This window comes from Budorcas taxicolor, chromosome 3 (assembly GCF_023091745.1).
Source record: "Budorcas taxicolor isolate Tak-1 chromosome 3, Takin1.1, whole genome shotgun sequence".
Taxonomy (NCBI): Eukaryota; Metazoa; Chordata; class Mammalia; order Artiodactyla; family Bovidae; genus Budorcas; species Budorcas taxicolor.
Genome location: NC_068912.1, coordinates 36,560,619 through 36,580,874, shown reverse-complemented (window position 1 = coordinate 36,580,874; position 20,256 = coordinate 36,560,619). Strand labels below are relative to the sequence as shown.

Genomic DNA, 20,256 nt, shown 5'->3' with positions numbered 1-20,256 from the left:
AAGCTGAGATTTAAAAAAAAGGTTAAATCACTTGTTCTCAGTCACAGTAATAAGTGATAGATGTTAGATTATACATATTTTTTAAATTATGAACTTTTATTGCATTTCATTTAAAGAGTAAAGATTGCATATATTGTACCAAGAACTAAAGGTATAACATGTATAAATTTAATCTTTGAATGAAAGTTTGAATGAATTTTAAAAAGATGTAAGTATTTTGGCCTTGAGCTTCTAATTTTTCTCAAAGCCAGTCTTTTATCTTTTCACGTTTATGTCTTTTATTCCTTAAGTAAGCACTTAGCAAAAGAACATTGCAGTCATTATTGATGCTCCTTAGCTTGGATTGCCACAAAGTTTATGAAAGGCTTCCATAGAAATAATCTTAGACCAAGTTCCTCTGGGCTCCAGAATATTAGAGGCATTGGGCTATTGACAAATTGATACCAGAAAAGAACTTTGAGGTCCCTGGAGGAAATGTAGCCTGCAATCTCACAATGTAACTAATGGAAGTTTACTATGAAACTAGATTATTCATGTAGTTATAGTCTAAAATGAGCCAGGCTGTTCTCAAATGTTGCTTCTACTGGCTTTTCTTTCTTTCTTTAATAGAAATCCACAATCATCCTAGAAAATCATATGTTAGGTTCCTGTTTCCATTTTAGAGAAATGTCAGAGGTAAAAAGGACTTCAGCGCTAAGTTGTAATATAATGTCAAGGAGCTCTGCATTCATGTTTATAAGTGTTTATTGATCTATGAAATGAGACACTATGTCCAGGAGAGTATTTTTTGATTATGTAAATCCTATTTCTTCTTATTATTTGGGACAGTTTAAAATCTTTCTCTCTATAGAAACTTGCAGTATCTTTGCGTTAACTTGACATGTCTTTTTGTCTATACCTGTTCATGAGCATGTCTGCTCCCTTTAAGGAAAATACAAGTGGAATGACTTTGAAATGATCTTTTCCAAGGTCAACAAAATAATCCCAGTAGTAAATCTGTTTTAAAATAATCCTCTTTTGAATTGCATCCTAGAGGAACATAAGAACAAGCACATTCTGTTCTTTTTTTTTTTTTTTTTCATGCCTATAGCAGTTGCTTTGATCTCTCTCCTATTTGGTTCAGTCCTCTGAACTTGGGACAGGTCTGTCAGGTCTCTCTTGACTATGGAGGGGCGGCTCATAGAAACCACTTAGCAACAAAATCTCCAGAAATACCTTTAAATCACTGACTACTTTTTGTGATTTCATGGCTTTCTAAAAAATTGATCAAATTGGTCACCAATTTCATATGTGCACCATGTTCTTGACAGACTGAAATTTGCCAGAACCATGGCAAAGTCCATATTCAGTCTAGGCTTCACTTCTTATCAAACTCGTACCCACATTTACTGATATAGTGAAAATAAAAGTATCCATTTCAAACCGTCTGATCTGCACATGCATTATTTGGGTCTGTAGTCTGTGTATGAAACTGTTCTCTTAAGTATATTGATTTTTTAAAGAGTGGTGAGAGTATTTTGGAGCTTTTAAAATAAATTTTGTTATTAATTTTTGACTGCATGCAGGCTTTCTCTAGTTGTGGTGAAGGCTTTCTCTAGCTGCGGTGCCAGGCTTCTCTTGTTGCAGAGCACAGACTCTAGGGGATGAGGACTTTAGTAGGAGCGGCACTGGGCTCAGTAGTTGCGGTACATGGGCTTAGTTGCCTCATGGTGTGTGGGATCTTCCCAGAGCAGGGATCGAACCCCTGTCCCCTGCATTGACAGGCAGATTCTTAATTACTGGACCACCAGGGAAGTCCTTGGGACTTCTTGACACATAGTGTGCACCATTTTTTTGATAGTGAGATTCTGTGGGGTGTACATTTCTGTAAGGTCTTGACCACCTGGGAGAAGCAAGGTTATGCCTGAGCAGGAATTCAAGGAAATTTGGATGGAGACTTACTAGTTCTTAAAGGACTAGGGCTTCCCTGGTAGCTCAGCTAGTAGAGAATCCGCCTGCAATTCAGGAGGCCCTGTTTCGATTCCTGGGTCAGGAAGTTCCCCTGGAGAAGGGATAGGCTACCCACTCCAGTATTATTGGGCTTCTCTGGTGGCTCAGACAGTAAGGAATCCACCTGCAATGTAGGAGACCTAGGTTCGATCCCTGGGTTGGGAAGATCCCCTGGAGGCAGGCATGGCAACCCACTCCAATATTCTTGCCTGGAGAATCCCCGTGGACAGAGGAGCCCGGCAGGCTATAGTAAATGGGGTCTCAAAGAGTCAGACACAACTGAGGGACTAAGCACAGCCCTTGGCCAAGCTCCAAGATAGCAACTTTCCTTTTTCTGCCTACTTTTCCCTTGTTCCTTATAGCTCTCTTAATGGGCGGCATCCTTTCATTGCATCAGGAGGGAGTGGGGGCCTCTAATGGCAAAGGCCTTAGTAGGAATGATTTATGCTGTTACTCCTTCTAGAAATGTCTACATTGTTAATAGGATCTCACAAAGGAGTGAATGGCTATATAATAATGCAGTTTGACATGGTGAGATATCAATTTTAGGGCAAGGAGTACCTTCTCCTTTTTCTTCTCTCTGATACAATAGCCAAGACACCTTGCACCAGCCTGCTGTATCAGAATTCAATTAGAGAAGCAGAAGTAGCAGCAGATGCATAAGAAGTGCATTGTAAACAATTGGCTTATACACCAATTATTGGGTTAGGCAAATTCGAAGTCATAAAGCACACTATCAGGAAAGACATGATAGAACTCTCAGGCATGTTCTGAAGCTGCTGTCCAGAGGTAGAATTGCTTCTTCAGGGAAACCTTGGTTTTACTGTTAAAGTCTTACAACTGATGAATCTGGCCCACCCAGATTATCTGGGATAATCTCTCTTACTTTAAAGTCAACTGATTATGGACTTGTGCTGTGCTAAGTTGCTTCAGTTGTGTTAGACTCTTTGACCCTATGGACTGTAGCCTGCCAGGATCCTATGTCCATGGGATTCTCCAGGCAAGGATACTAGAGTCAGTTGCCATACCCTCCTCCAGGGAATCTTCTTGACCCAGGGACTGAACCCTTGTTTCTGGCATCTACATGCATTGGCAGGTGGGTTCTTTACCACTTACCACTAGTGCCAACTGATTACATCTATAAAATACCTTCATAGCAACTCCTAGATTACTGTTTGAATAGTTGGTGGCCATTGCTTAGTGGGTTGACACATTATCAAATCTGCTCTTTAGGAATAGGAATACTAAAAAAAAACCATTTTCAAAGTGTTTAGCTATTTTCTTACATAAATATATACTTTAAGATCTAAAGGAAGTGATATTGAAAATATATTAGGACCTAAGCAAGATAAATAAATTACTTCTTTTTGGGGGGGCATGTATATGTCATTCTTCAAAATTCTAATGAGTGAAAAATTTAAGTACCCAGGAAATATTGTCTTTATCCTTATGATCATTTTGTGGATAAAGATTTAATAGTATGATTATAATTAGCAGTCTTAATGAATGACAAATCAACTAATTATACACCAAAATTATTGTTACTGATGATACTGGTAAAAAAAGCAATTATTTAAATGGCAGGTATAGTATCATTAAGGTTAATAACCAGATATAAAGTAAACATAATTATTGATGCTGATCATCAAAACCAGTTGGAAATGAATTAATTGGATGTATCATTTGGTACCATTTATGTTTTATTTTAAAAGCAGTTATTTATAGGTCAGGCTTAGAAAACATATTTTAATTGATCAAGTTACCATTGCTGACCCCCAAATCAAATTTATGTAATGATTTTTCACATCAAAGGGTATATTTGGGCTCACAGTTCTCTTTACTTTTCTTAGAACTCTTCAATAAGTATAGGATATTAATAATGGAGCCGGTATTACTTGTAGCACCATACAAATATTTAGTGTCCCAACCCGTAATTTAATAAGACAAAGTTTAATAGTGTTGAAATCTAGCCTTTAATTGTGATGAAATCAGATTAACTGATCTTATTTTCTTAGTTCCAAACCAGATACCTTTTTCAGCATGACATTTTCTGTATCTCAAATCAATACCACCCTCTGTGCTGTCTTTAATATTTAAAAATATTAATGGCTGAGTTATTGATGTTTAAAATTGCTCAATAAAAATTTTTAAGTTTTTTTTTTCTTATTGTACATATATTTAACTATAAGACTTCCTAGTTTTTGCTGTCCATTCTGTGCCAGTTCTGAGTGTTAGACTTATCTTTCTTCTCTCTTCCAGCAAACAACTTTTTCTCCTCTTCCCTGGCCTTTTACCCTCTTCTCAAAGCCATTGGCAGAAGGCACTGGAAAGAGATTGCAGATTTGGGATTAAGATTTTGCCTCCCTCCAGGTGTCTGGCTGCCTCAAAGACACTGGGTCCTTTCTGGTCTCAGCAGCTTGCACTGGTCTGCCTCTGTGTGTACCAGCAGTGGCTCAGAGGCTTCCCAGCTGTCCTGTGCCAAGCCTCCATCGGGCTCTGTGATAATTGTTGCCCTAGCATTAGTCACTTCACATCTGCTACATTTGCCATTCTAAATTCCATTTCCCCTGCCCTCATAAACATAATTTCCCATCTACCCTCTGAAGACGCACAGCGTTTCCTGAGACTCTGAAGTGATATTAACTAACCTTGTCCTAGTCAATATGGTTGCTGAACACTGACTGTAAGCACCACTGATTTTCTAGTATCATATTTGCATTGCTACACAGAAATTCTATTATCAATAGCCTGGAATTTGGGAGTTGGAGGGGAAGAGGGATGATGGGTAAGAAACTCCGGAGTCTTTGGATGTCAGAACTAAACATAACTTACTCTTTAGTCTCTGTTTCCCTTCCTTTACCAACTAGGATAATATATGCTATTTATTTATTTGCTTTAGTTGCTGTCTGCTACTATAAGGCAAACATCTTATTTGTTTAATCCTCAAACAACTGTATGAGGTAGATATTACTGTCCTTGTTTTACACTTGAGCACTCTGAGACTCAGAGAGGTCAAATAGCTTTGTCAATTATGACAAAGCTAATGAAGGACTGAGGTGGGATCCATCCCTAATTCTGAAACCTCTACTCTGCAAAGAGAAATTTTAGAGACCCTGTAATAATATATTAATAACTATCAGTATTCTTGTCTGGAGAATCCCGTGGACAGAGGAACCTGGTGGACTATAGTCCATAGGGTTGCAAAGAGTTGGACACAGCTGAAGCCACTTAGCACACATATCTTCTATTGAGCACCTGCTATGTGCCAGGACTGTTGTAAGAATTTTTAAATCTATTAACTCACATCAGCTCTAATAGTTATATACTGTTATTGACCCATTTTTCAAACGAGGAGGGTGGGGCACAGAAAAGTTATGTAATTACCCAAAGTCACACAACTAGCTTCTTATGTGGTCCATTGGTAAAGAATCTGCCTGCCAATGCAGGAGACGCAGGTTCGGTCCCTGGGTTGGGAAGATCCCTGGAGAAGGAAATGGCAATCCACTCTAGTATTCTTGCCTAGAAAATTTCATGGACAGTAGTGCCTGGTGGGTTATTGTCCATGCTGTTGAAAAAGAGTCAGACATGACTGAATGGCTGTGAGCATGTGTGCGTGCTCACAACTAGCAAAAATCTTGTCAGTCTGGTTGCAGATTCATCATATTTAATCTGTATGCCATAGTATATGAAGTAAGAATTCCAGAGTCCAAGACATAAACCCTCTTAACTATACTGTCACTAGAAAAGAAAAACGAACACTCTTTGGTTAAGGCATTCTTGAAATGTAAAAATATGCTTTTAGAAGTTGTCTTGAAAGGAAATGGAATGTTTATGAAATCAAAGTGATTAAGGGTTTCTCTTAAACTGTAGACTACTTGTTCCATGTCCTTACACTAGGAACTTTCATAAATGTAAACTCACGAATTTATACTTGGGGAAAACAACAACAACAACAACAAAAGCTTAGTGTTTTAAAAAGCAATAAGTGCTTTGTTGAATGTTTATGGTGTATGAAAATAATTTTTCTTTTTTTTGGCAAACTCTACAGTAAAGAATTGGGTAGTATCCTTCTGCAATCTGTGTGCTGTGAACTTGATTTTTTAGAACTACTGCCTTTTTTAGAGAAATCGCCTCATTCTGAACAGAGGACTTTTCTGTTTCTGGATTGCTGTGAGATTGGTACAGGAGAGTTCCATTATAAATTAACTGGTCCCCAAGAACATCATAATGACTCTGTAGTAGCAACAGTAATTATATTTTACTTCCAAGCCATTATACGGTATTTTTCAAAGAAATCAAGTAGCAGTGCTTCAAAGACTTATTGAGATATACCCAGCCAGGATGCATTTTTTTCCCAGTGTAGCTTAAAACATCTTCATGATTCTCTATTCTAGAAATCTTTTTCATTTTATGCTTTATTCCTTTTCCCCTTTATGCTCTTGTTTTTATTTATAGGATTGGATATAGTCTCGTCTAGGATACAGAAAAGACAATGGCATCCCACTCCAGTACTCTTGCCTGGAAAATCCCATGGATGGAGGAGCCTGGTGGGCTACAGTGCATGGGGTCGCTAAGAGTCGGACACGACTGAGCAACTTCACTTTCACTTTTCACTTTCATGCATTGGAGAAGGAAATGGCAACCCACTCCAGTGTTCTTGCCTGGAGAATCCCAGGGATGGGGGAGTTTGGTGGGCTGCCGTCTTTGGGGTTGCACAGAGTTGGACACGACTGAAGCTACTTAGCAGCAGCATACAGAAAGACTTGTGATTCTTTGAAAGGGATTGGTGTTTCTCTTTTTCAGTAATAAATAAGTTGAGTAAGCTGGCACATTTTTTCTACTTGGGGCAGGGAGGAGTAAACCTGTGGGCCAAAGCTTCTTCGACCACAAAATAAGACCCACGACACTTAGCTTTGCCTGAAATTTTATGTGCTAAACTCAGCATCCTTCAATAATGCCCTGGCATACCTGACACCTTGGAAATGAAGGTTTTACAGTTCAGGAGGACTATACCCATCTATTGAAAGCAGTGTGAGGTGTTTAAGAAGTTCTTAGAGCAGTGAAAAACACTGAGAAAAAAATTGTAACCTTTTATTCTTGTCCACCATTCTAAGAGAGATAAGCAAACCTTAAACCTCAAAAGATTTCATGAAAAAAAGTCTTCAGTGCCACATTGAATGTTTATTCTGTTATTCCTGGAAGAAAGCTTTGAGTTTTAGAGTTCCATTTCTTTAAATAATTTAAATTCCATTCTAATTCCTTCAGAATTAGACTTGACTAATTAATGCATTATATTTATAATTAATCTTGACTAATCAATGCATTATACTAGTGAATACTACAATTGGAAGAGGAAAATTGAGTCCTGTTCAGGATTATGTGGCATAAAAAGTAGTATGTATTGTATCCCACTGCAATGGCAGCCCACTCCAGTACTCCTGCCTGGAAAATCCCATGGGCGGAGGAGCCTGGTGGGCTGCAGTCCATGGGGTCGCCAAGAGTCGGACACGACTGAGCGACTTCACTTTCACTTTTCACTTTCATGCATTGGAGAAGGAAATGGCAACCCACTCCAGTGTTCTTGTCTGGAGAATCCCAGGGACGGGGGAGCTTGGTGGGCTGCCGTCTATGGGGTCGCACAGAGTCGGACACGACTGAAGTGACTTAGCAGCAGCAGCAGAAAGACATGTCAGAATTGCTTCTATTTTATATTGAGATTTTATCTGAACAAACAGAAACTATAGTTTTAGTCCAGTCACCAAAACAGTACTTGAATAATATCTGGGTTTGAATCATCTATAATTACTTAATAATGGCATTTATTGAGCATTTCATACCACATATATTTTATATTCTTCATTAAACCCTATGAGGTACCTATCATTATTCCCAAATTATAGATGGTAAAAATGGAGCAAATTCATCTAGGGACACACTGTTGTTTGAGCTGAGTTTACTATGGAATCTAACATTTTTGGCTGGATGTTTGCCTAGTAGTTTATTGTGCCATAATATGCATGTATTTTTGCTTGTGTGTGTGTGAGTCACTGTCGTGTCCAATCCTTTGCAACTCCATGGACTGTACCCACCAGGCTCTTCTGTCCATGGAATTCTCCAGGCAGTTATACTGGAGTAGGTTGGCATTTCTTTCTCCAGGGGATCTTCCTGACCCAGAGATGGAACCCAGGTCTCCTGCATTGCAAGCAGTTTCTTTACCATTTGAAGGGAAGTTCTTCCTTAGTTTCTTAATTATTTGCTTTCTCATTCCTCTCCTCCTTCGTGACCATTTTTCAGAAGGCTTTTAGTTCTCTGTAGAAGCTGTAAGTCTATTTTATTAATAAAGCTTTTCTTAACCATCTCCCACCATCCCTGCAAGCCTGATTTTTATGACCTTCCAAAGTGCTCTCATAATAACATCCTGTCTGTGCCTATGATAGCACTTACTACACTGTACCATGATCTCCTGTTTGTTTGTGCAGTTCACCTAATAGAGCAAGGATCTCTATTTTACAGTAGAACTTCCTGGGGTGTTTTGAAGAGATGCTCATATTTGAGACCTTACTTTTGAAGATTAAGTTCAGATTATTCTAAGTGCCTAGGTAATTTTTTAAAGTTTTTAATTGGAGAGTAATTGCTTAACAATATTGTGTTGCTTTCTTCCATACCTCAACATGAATCAGCCATCAGTATACCTATGTCCCCTCCCTTTTGAACCTCCCTCCTACTTCTCACCCCTCTAGGTTGTTACAGAGCACCTAACACAGGGAGCTCAAATCAGGTGCTCTGTGCCCAGGTTATTCTGATGCAAGTTCAAAATTGAGAAGTAAAGATTAACCTATAAATTCTTCAAAGGCGAGGATAATTCAACCGTATTTTCAAAATCTAGTACCACCCCTGATATTCAACAGATAATAAATAGCAGCTGGTTGAATGAATAAACTTTAAAATGCTGACTTACTATGATTTTTGCAATATAAATATTTATTTATTTGATTAATATATGGTTGATGGATGCATGAGTGTTGGCATATCTTTGAATATTTAAGAATAATACTAGCTTCAGATTCAGCTGATGCTTTCTAATTTTCAGAACTAAGCTGTACTATGTAGCACATTGGCTCTTCTAGGATGCTTCCTATGAGCTCCAAGTTCAAGAAAAGTAGTTTATCAGGATGAATGAAGTGCAGCCATAGTGCAATCAGAATGTGAGGTTTCTTGGCAAGTCTGTCTTGGGATTTGAAGGACCTTTAGTTACTGATGTGTTATATCCTGTGTGAGTTCTGTGTCAGAAAGCAAGAGGCATTTTAGAATTCAGCAACCTGCAGAGTGATCCCGGCACCAGCGCACCGCAGACTACTGCCTTGGGCAGCTTAATAGGAGAAATTGATTGTTACCCTAGGTAGCCATGAGGATATTACTAGATTTCTTAGAGTCATAAGAACATTAAGTGGGATTTCCAGGACTGTAATGTGTCCTTCAGGTCTCATTTCAATGACAATCAATGCTCATAGTCCTTCCAAAGCACAGAAAACATTCTGGTATATTAATGAAACTGAGGTACTGTTTTTCCCTTTGCTGTTTTTTTTTTTTTTTTCCTCCTAAGAAAGTTAGGCAGGTTAACAAGACAGATGTCTTCTATGAAAAGCTATTACATAATTTGAAACAAAAGGCTAGTCTCTAATAATTGTAGGGTGTTGGGGGACAGTGAGTAAATTTACTTGAATAGGATCAATCATAGAAATTCTTTAGGGGCACCATATTTCAACTTGGCATGCAGATCCCAAACTCATTTACCATATGCATGGTGAGAACCACATGTATTCAGTAGTTCTAAGGCCAGTTTTGTAAAGATTCATAAATTTGTCAGTTAGTTAGTCTCTGCACAGGATCATAAGTAATTTCAGTGTTGACAAGTACAGATTCTTGCTGGGGGCAGTTTGAAATTAAAGTCAGCAATCCAGGACAAATCAATAGCTACTTATTGAGGGCCCACTACTTTCAAGGCTAGGCACTTAGAGGGGAAGGAAGCGGACTAAGACATGGATCCTACCCTCAAGGAACTTGCTGTTGGGTAGGAAAAGTGTAGCTCTTAATTGTAAAATAAAGTTTTATTGCAAAGGAATGAATGGTTTATGGAGAAACACAATGGTAGGAGAACTTGATTTCTCAAAATTTAAGTGGTTGCCCATTCCCTATGGATGACCTTTTGTTCTTATGTAGCTGCTATCAACAACTCTTTTGATAAAGGAGGTGCTGTAAAAAATATGATGTATACGTTATTTCTTTCTGCAATTAAGATAAAAATCACTATGCATTTCCATCGACTTGAAAAACATGCTTTTACTGTAAGTATCTGATGTTTTGGAGAAAGAATTTCACTGAATTAATCCTTATAAATAACACAGTTGTATGGATCCTCAACTAAGGAATTCAAAGATTGCCTGTGCTTAGCGTGGTTATGATTTAACGACTTAAAGATTTTTCCAATTTACAGTGGTACAAAAGCAACACATACTCTGGTAGCAACCTAAATGTCCATTGGCGTGTGAATGGATAAGCATGTTGTGATACATATAAAGAATGGAATATTACTTAGCTATAACAAGGAACGCATTTGTGTCAGTTCTAATGAAGTGGATGAACCTCGAGCCTGTTATACAGACTGAAGTAAGTCAGAAAGAGAAAGACAAATATCATATATAAATGCATATATATGGGATCTAGAAAGCTCGTACTGAAGAGCCTATGTGCAGGGCAGCAAAGGCAACACACACATAAAGAAAAGACTTTTGGACACAGTGGGAAGAGGAGAGGGTGGGATTTGATTTGCGAGAATAGTATTGAAACATATATATTACCATATGTAAAATAGATAGCCAGTGAGAGTTTGATGTATGATGCAGGGAACCCAAAGCTGGTGCTCTGTGACAACCTGGAGAGATGGGGTGGGGAGGGAGGTGGGAGGGGGGTTCAGGAGCGAGGGGACACCTGTATGCCTATGGCTGATTCTTGTTGATATATGGCAGAGGTCATCACAATATTGTAAATTATCTGCCAATTTAAAAAAAAAGCAATATATACTCAGTAGAAGCCATAATTAAAATTTTGAAGTTTTCTCCTTTCCCAGCTGGTGATGTGAGGTAGGAAACTCTCCTGTGATGCTGGGCAGGGGCAGGAGCCACAGCTTACAGTCAGCCACATGATCACAAGGTGAACAACTGATACACTTGTAACCATCCCATATCCATACAACCATTCTGTTTGTCTCTTTCAGTACAGTATTCAATAAGTTACATGAAACATTCAACATTTTATTATAAAATAGGCTTGTGTTAGATGATTTTCTCCAACTGTAGGCTAAATGTAGGGCTTCCCAGGTGGCTAAGCAGTAAAGAATCCACCTGCCAAGCAGGGGATACGGATTCGATCCCTGGGTTGGGAAGATCCCCTGGAGAAGGAAGATGGCAACCCACTCCAGTATCCTTGCGTGGGAAATTCCATGGACAGAGGAGCCTTGTGGCCTACAGTCCATGAGGTCATGAAAGAGTCGAACACAATTTAGCAACTAAACAGCAACAACAAGCTAAATGTAAGTTCTCTGAGCATATTTATGGTAGGCTAGGCTAAGCTCAACCCACTCCAGTGTTCTTGCCTGGAGAATCCCAGGGACCGGGGAGCCTGGTGGGCTGCCGTCTATGGGGTCGCACAGAGTCGGACACCACTGAAGCGACTTAGCAGCAGCAGCAGCAGCAGGCTAAGCTCTGGAGAAGGCAATGGCACCCCACTCCAGTACTCTTGCCTGGAAAATCCCATGGACGGAGGAGCCTGGTGGGCTGCAGTCCATGGGGTTGCAAAGAGTCGGACATGACTGAGCGACTTCACTTTGACTTTTCACGTTCATGTGTTGGAGAAGGAAATGGCAACCCACTCCAGTGTTCTTGCCAGGAGAATCCCAGGGACGGGGGAGCCTGGTGGGCTGCCGTCTATGGGGTTGCACAGAGTCGGACACGACTGAAGCGACTTAGCAGAAGCAGCAGCAGCAGGCTAAGCTCTGATGTAAGTTAGGTATGTTACATGCATTTTGAACTTAATTTTCAGGTTACAGTGGGTTTATCAGGACATAGTTTGTTGTTGTTGTTTAGTCACTAAGCCATGTCTGACCTTTTCGTGACCCCAATGGACTGTAGTCTGCCAGGCTCTTCTGTCGATGGGATTTCCTGGGCAAAGGTACTCGAGGACATAACCTCATTGTAAATTGCAGAAGATCCATACTGATTTGTTTATCAAAGTAAAGATCTTAATGTCACCATTATGTGCATTAACTGACATGAATGAACTATATGTGATCTTATTGTAAGGTTTAAGGATCTTATCTGAATTGGGGTATATTGAAAATTTGCAGGTTAAATACAGTGCTGCATTGCATTAGGGAATTCACTAAAATGGATAAACAGAGTATACGTTTTCACAATCTCTATTTACAAAGGTTTCTAATTTTGATCTACCATATCCAGGTTACCCAAAATGCTGCCATTTCCTCCTAACTGGTTCTTTCATCCAGTCCTTATTGCCATTTGCTTTGTTTGGTGCCTTTTTACCTCTAATTTGAACAAATGCACACAGTCTAAAGCAGAGTTTCTCAACCTTAGCACATGTGATGTTTTGGGCTGAATAGTTCCTTATTGTAGGTAGCTGTTTTGTACATTATAGGATGTTGGGCAGCATCCCTGGTCTCTGTTTCCTAAATGCCAGTAGCACACACCTCCAGTCTGTGACAAACAAAAATATCTCCTGACATTGTCAAATGTTCCTGGGGCAAAATTGCCTCAGTTGAGAACCTCTTGTCTAAGGCAGTATCCTACGTTTTCTTCCTCAGTCTCACCTCTGTTCATGATGGTTGCCATTTTAATGGTTCTAAGCCTTGCTTTTATTATGTCTCTTCTATGCCCCTAAACTTCCAATGACTTTTTACCCTAGTATTCAGAACTTTATTATCCTCATCCCTGTCTTTTTTGTTTCATTTTTAACAAACTATTAATGCACGTGTTAACAAATTGCACCGACGGGATGAAAAGCTAATCTGCTCTGCTTCTCTCTTTTCTCATCCAAGAGGCAACTTTAAAACAACCTGTGCTTTACTTCCAGTAGCTTTCTCCAAAGCTCTAGATATAATAATAGTTTTATTTATTTGACTTATCAATTTTAGGCAATATCAGTTGGTTCTGATTTAAAGTTGGTATTGTAGCTCAGTTATAAAATTTGCCATTTTCCCTCCCTTCTTTCCATATTTTGACATTTAGGTAATTATTTATATTCATACATAGTTGGATTTTCCTGGTGGCTCAGTTGATAAAGAATACACTGCCAGTTCAGGAGACACAGGTTCGATCCCTAGATCGTGAAGATCCCCTGGAACAGAAATGGCAAACCACTCCAGTATTCTTGCCTGGAAAATTCCATGGATAGAGGAGCCTGGTGGGCTAAAGTCCATGGGGTTGCAAAGAGTTGGATATGACTGAGCATGCACACTCAATCACTCATGGTGTACTTTAAAAAATAATATATTATTGGTTAGTCAACTTTCAGAACCACAATTTTGTACCCTCTGAAGCTGAGTGGGACTGGAGACCTAGTTGGCAATGCAGACATTTTCATTCTGCCTTGCAAATATAAACAAGCTTCTGTGCTTTATTTTTAGGTTGACTGTTTAAGTTGAAAGCTGGTAAGCAAATTTTACATTATTATGATTATGCAAATATTTTCAATGCCAGGTCAAGTAGAGAGCTGTAATTTTATTTTCTTCTCCATAGGTCATGATCTGTGCGTCACTTGAAGGAGAATGATCTGTGTCATAGCAGATAAATTCTTTCTTTAACGCTCAATTATGAAAATCATACTGTGTTTTACTTTAATTCATAAGTAGCCTGTTTCTTTCTTATGAGTTTTTACTTGCCTTATTTCTTATGCTGCTGCTGCTCTTCAGTCTCTCCATCATGTCCTACTTTTTCCTACTAACTTGGCCTCTTAAGTCTTCTTAAGTAAACTAAAGGAGTAGCTCCTATCTGGTAATGCTCACCTCTCAAGAGAGAGGAGCTGTGGTAGGACCAAATGTTGACACTTCATTGCTTATGTTATTTCCATTCACTTTCCAAGACAGTCATTTGTCCATACCTGACACCAATTGATCAGGAAACATTCCCTTGATGGCTCTTCCTCCTCCAGCCCCATGCTCCCCACACGGAAGAGTCCCAGCGAAGGTCCCTGAGTGATGGGCTGGATAAAGAGGGACAGTGAATAAGTAGGACCAACAATACACCCACACTCTGGAGAGATTTCAGAACTTTCGTTCTATTCTTGGTGTTCTGAAAATTTATGATCTATCTAGATGGTTCTTTTATTCACCTGTTGTTCTGAGCACTTGATGGATTCTTCCAATTCAAAAGACTCACTCCCTTCTTGTGGGGAAGATTCCTCAATTATCTCTTTAGTGACTCCTCCTTCCTGTTTTCACTCATTCTTCCAGGAATTAAACCACATCAATTGCTTTTATATGTATCTTTTATCTTTTTAGAGCTTCCCTGTTGGCCCAGATGTAAAGCGTCTGCCTGCAATGTGGGAGACCCAGGTTCAATCCCTGGGTCAGGAAGATGCCCTGGAGAAGGAAATGGCAACCCACTCCAGTACTCTTGCCTGGAAAATCCCATGGACAGAAGAGCCTGGCAGGCTACAGTCCATGTGGTTGCAAAGAGTCGAACATGACTGAGCGACTTCACTTTCACGTTTCACTTTTTATTTTTAAAACATGTACTTTATTATTTTAGCTTTTTGTTCTGTGATATTTTTCCAGATGTTGATTTTTAATTAATTTTTTAAAAAATATTGGCAATAACAAATTGTTTTGATTGCTTTTTGATTTTTTTTTAACTGAAAATATTCTGTTCTTGTTTTATGAATAAAAGCATCCTTGATATTCTCAGTAGATGAACTGGTGTTCTTTTCTGTTTCCTAAATTATCTTCATTTCTCTCAGGCCCTACTTACTTTTCTATTTGTTTATCTCGGTTTTCTTTTCAAGGGTTTCTGATTAGAAGCACTGTGAGGAAGTAAATCTAGTTTGGCTTTAGGAAGTAGCACCTCAGGCACTGACTGTCCCACAGGCAAGAATGCAAAGGCTCCACTTTGAGATTCCAGTATCCACACAGGAGCCTTATATTTGCCCAGTTAACTTAAGGTTCTTTGTAATTCTTTCCACCTACACTCCAGAGAGTGCTTTACATTTTCCTGCTTAAAGACAAGAATAAGGATTGATATATACCCTTGGTAATAATATAGGAATTATATTAAAATGTATACTTCTCTTTGAAGAGCCCATTAAGAAATGAAAATGTATTTGCATTTCTATATGGTTGTGAATTTCACGAAGCTTGTGTTTTATACTGGTAATGAAGACTTAGTCAACCCTTTAACTTAGTAGGCATAATAATTAAGCTGGTCTGGTTTCTCTGTGCTCCTTCCCAATGTCAATGTGAATGTTACATGATTTGATGAAGGGCCTTGGAGCATAAGCTTTCAGTTTTTTTGAAATCTAAAATTAGTGGTAATGCATTTTACAGCAAGAAACAGTAAACACATATAAATATGCATTAAACTAAAATATATACTATATGCAAAGCAATTTTATATTTCCCTTTATGTTTCAGTTTTTAAAATTCTGATCTAGACTTACAAAACTTGTTTTATGACTCACTAATCATTTCATAGTGTGCAAAACAGTGTTGTAGGATTAAAAAACAATCCTAAGAATTAAATGAAAATGTACTCTGGGTTTTCAGAGTATAAAATTCCTTTTCTGAAGTGATTTTCTTTATTTTTTAACATTTAACATTTTAACATCAGAATCTTATGTGTATTTAACATACCAGTTCTTAGCAACTTTGTTATCTGGGTATTTTCTCCAAAACTCAAACTTAGAGGAAAAAACCACAGAACTAAAATGCATGTTGTTCAGTTGCTCATTTGTGTCCAACTCTTTGTGACCCCATGGACTGCAGCATGCCGAACTTCCCTGTCCTTCACCATCTCTGGGAGCTTGTTCAAACTCATGCGTAAGTGAGCCGATCATTGCCTGGTATGACAATGGATATATTTGGTCATTGTCCTTATTAGGATATTGGGATATTGTATGGTCAATGCTGTGTATTTTTTATGGCGTGAAATTTACAACATATTTCAAATAATTTTCATCAAAAAGGTTTTAGCATTGTTGCTTGGTTTTGGTTCATTTTTGTATTTTGAAGTCCCCCTAAAGATGGCTAGAAACAAATGGTCCGCAGACCACACTGCAGATGCCCCTCCAGGAGGTGGCTGCTCAGCTGATCACACTTGGATCAGATTAGTTGAGTACTCTATAAGATCGATTAAAATCTGGGACTGGCAGAGAAAGGGATCCAACAAAAAACATGAGGCAAGTATAGTTATGTCATACAGAAAAATAATTCTGTATTCAGAACTGGTTTCTTAGAAAAGTAGAGACACGGCAGCGAATTCTAAATCAGAAACTCGTTTCAGTGAAATAACCCATGACTGAAAAGTAACTGTGAGCCCACCCATGGTTAACATCAATTATGTGTTGAGTAAATGAGGGTTTGTTTTCAGTTGTAATTTGGGGAATTAATTAAGTTGCTAGGAAGTTGTATAAGGTACACAGTTTAAGTGGATTCTGTTATACTTCTGAAATTAAGTATTGGTTAACTTCCCTGGTGGCTCAGACAGTAAAGCATCTGCTTGCAATGCAGGAGACCCAGGTTCAATCCCTGGGTCGGGAATATCCCCTGGAGAAGGAAATGGCCACCCACTCCAATACTCTTGCCTGGAAAATCCCATGGACGGAGGAGGCTGGCAGGCTACAGTCCATGGGGTCACAAAGAGTCGGACACAACTGAGCGACTTCACTTTCACTTTAACTTGTGTGAAAGGGAAAGTAAAATACACCTCTGTAGTTTTTTCTTCTTTTTTCTTCACTGGCGGTTGGAAGAAAGATGACTTTTTAAAGTTTTCCAGAGCCCTTCCAAAAAGGGCTTGTTGAGGATTCATTTAAGGAATGGCCGCACAAATAATCACAGATGACGGTGTCATACCACTTCATTAACTAGGTGAAGGAAAATAGCAGCATTTTCATTTTAATGAGATGTCAGTTCCCTCCCTTGCCATACCATGCCTCTTAATGTCCTTGTCTACACTGACTTGGGGCTCCAAATCTCTGTCATTACTTTGCAATCCCTTTCTATAATTTCTTGTGACACAGGATGCTTAAATCCACAAGAAATGTGAGGTGAGGCAGAGAGAATCCTGCAGACTGACTTGCTATATGCAGAACATTCATTTGCATTATTCATTAAATAAGAGCACTGATTTGCATCTCATTCTGGTTGTCTCCTTAAGGTGAAAAAATACTGGAGAATTCTGCATGTTCTCCCAATTTTTATATTAATAAAAATAATTAGAGGAATTATGCTGATTGCTGTCCTAGATTTTGTCCTGCATCATTTGTAGTTTTGCTTAAAAAAAAAAACTCACACCCTAAACACTCCTAAAATCTCCAAACCAATATCCATTTTCCCTTTTCTGTTTAAAATATTTGAAGCTTTAACATTTGATGAAAGATCTGAATACATAAATATATTTTATTGAAATGCAAAATGAGACATTTATTTATGATCCATATCTTATGTTAGGAATGGGAAGGAGGTGGGGGTGGAAAAAAAGTATAGGCACAAGTACATCTCCCTAAATCTCATTTTAGAGAAATTTCCTAGCAACAGAAACATGCCACAAATTAGAAGATACTGCTGGTAATAAATCCCTCCCGTTTTGGTGGTCAAATCCATGTGATGAAATTTTGCTTTTTATTTTCTCTTCAGAAGCAGTGACCAATTAAGACTATACTTTCAGGCAAGCTATAGCCCCATCATTATAAAAAACGTACTCACTGATGTTCTACTAAGTGAGTAGATGTCTGTGTTGGTCTCGAGTTCTGGTAAGTACAAGAAAAATTTTTAAAAATCCTTCTTTTCTTGGTCTGTAGTCTCAATTCCCCAAGGTCATAGTGAACTTCCCAGCACTTGCCAGTTCCTGTCACTGGTGTTGTAGGGCTTTATTTATGTCCTCTAGAAATTCTCTGGGATTCTGAGGAATGAAGCTGTACAGGAGGCTCTGATCTGCAGTCATGTGTTCAATTTGAACCGCTGGTGCATTGACAAAGGAAAAACAGGACATCATGCAGATAGCAGCCCTCTTTATCCTTCTCAAGAGAAAAGGGAGCAGAAGAGTCAAAGATGATTCTTCTGCCTGCTGATTTGTTGCAGTTCGGTTGCCCCTGAATAAATGATGGTATTCTATTGAAGGCTGCATTGAATCTAGTGGTCATGGATCAATCACAGCATCCAAAATGGATAGAATACCTTTGTTATTAAGGTGACATTGTAACTAGAAACATGGTGTCTGGCAGGCTGGGATGGTTTGTCTCCAGTAGAGATTTTATGCAAATTGCACGTTGTTTCATCAACACAGGTAACAGAAGATTGAATCGATTCTTTTGCTCTACTTTTTTGTATCTCCCAAAGGCTTTAAGTTCATTCGTGGAAGGAGGACATCACAAACATTTATTATCCTTGTTCATGGGACACTCCCCCATACAACTGCTGTTTATTCTTGTCTGGTTCCTGTGATTAATGCTGTGATGCAAAGCTATTACCTCTTTATGGCCAACTCTGGCCTACTGCAATGTTTAAGGGTTTTTGGCATCCCCTAAAGGAACACCATTTTTTAAATAGTTCTCATTTGCATCATACTGACTCTGGAATTCAATCCAAGATTTGATTTTTGGCCAATGACCAAAAAAGTCAGCAACCAGTTAGGTCAACTTCAAATTCTGTTTTTATTGCAGGAGTGGTTGTTTAAAGAAATTTTTTTTGCTTCGAGCATTCACTTTTTTAAAATAATAAAGTTCCTTTTCACTTATTTAATTAGGACCACATGGTGACCTTTCAAAGTAACAAATATTAATATTAAAAATTTGGGGTAGTTATGTTTAGTTGTATCAGTTTTGGGTGATTATACCATTTGGAGGACATTAGTCTTTTGTTTTCTTAAATGTCATAATGGGCTCATAATGCCATGCTTTATATATAAAAAAAGTCGCTGCTGAGCTATTTCCATTATAGAAGTCTTATGGTGGTTTTGGAATCCTGAATGAACTGAAGAGATTACATGTGAATGTCTCATACACTTTCCAAAAATAACATGGCATGGCCAAAAGACAGCTGTAATTTCCAATCTTCCTCACCTCTCCCCACCCCCACCCCCCCTGAAACTTACTGATCATCTCAGCAAGTGGTATTACCTTTTCCCATTTGACTAAGCCAAAATCTAGTAGTCATCCTTGATCCGGTTTTACTCTCATCCTTATGATCGGATTACTATTGCTGTATAACAAACTACCTGAAAACTCAGTGGCACAAAGTGAAGAAGTATCTGTATGGGAAAGATATTGTAGTACCCATCTTTGGTAAAGGCTATCAATCCCTGTTCACCTTCTGTCCACAACTATTCACATCCTTTCCACATGCAAAAAAACACCAGATACCTCCCTCAAAATTCCCAAAGTCTCATCTTATTGCTTGAAATCTGTGATGTTGTCATCCAGATCAGATCCAGGTGCCAAGGAGGATCTGTGGGTGTGGTTCTTCTAGCATGTTTCTCCTCAATCTCTGAAGAGCTATGGGTAAAAGATTCCAATTAACTTTCTCTCTTTCTCCCTTATGACCAACATGCAATGGGGGTCAAGCATAGGATAACCACTACAAGCATTCCCATTTAAAAAGGTGGGGGTGCAGAGAATGAGAGGCACACAAGCTGTCACCATTCAATGATGGTTCTGAAATTCAGTTGGGCGCATCTTGTTGTTTTCTTGATAGGAGCTCCTATCTGTCTAAGTAGTTGTTTTCTCTAGCTGTAAAATCTACCTTTCCTAGTGTTTGGCTTCACTCCGTGTGTTGTTATTCTGTCTTTTCCATAAGAAATAACCCACATTTGCAGCTGACTAGGCAGTGCTAGTCGTAAAGAACCCAGCTGCCAATGCAGGAGACAGGATACGGATTCGATTGCTGGGTCAGAAAGATCCCCTGAGGAGGACATGGCAACCCACTCCGGTTGGAGAATCCCATGGACAGAGGAGCCTAGTGGGCTACAGTCCATAGGGTCGCAAAGA

At 38.8% G+C, this 20,256-nt stretch overlaps 1 protein-coding gene across 1 annotated transcript in view; it reads left to right on the top strand.

Moving 5' to 3' along the window:
- Positions 1 to 20,256, top strand: part of NTNG1 (netrin G1) — a 361,173-nt gene that overhangs the window by 17,925 nt on the left and 322,992 nt on the right. The window lies entirely within an intron of this gene.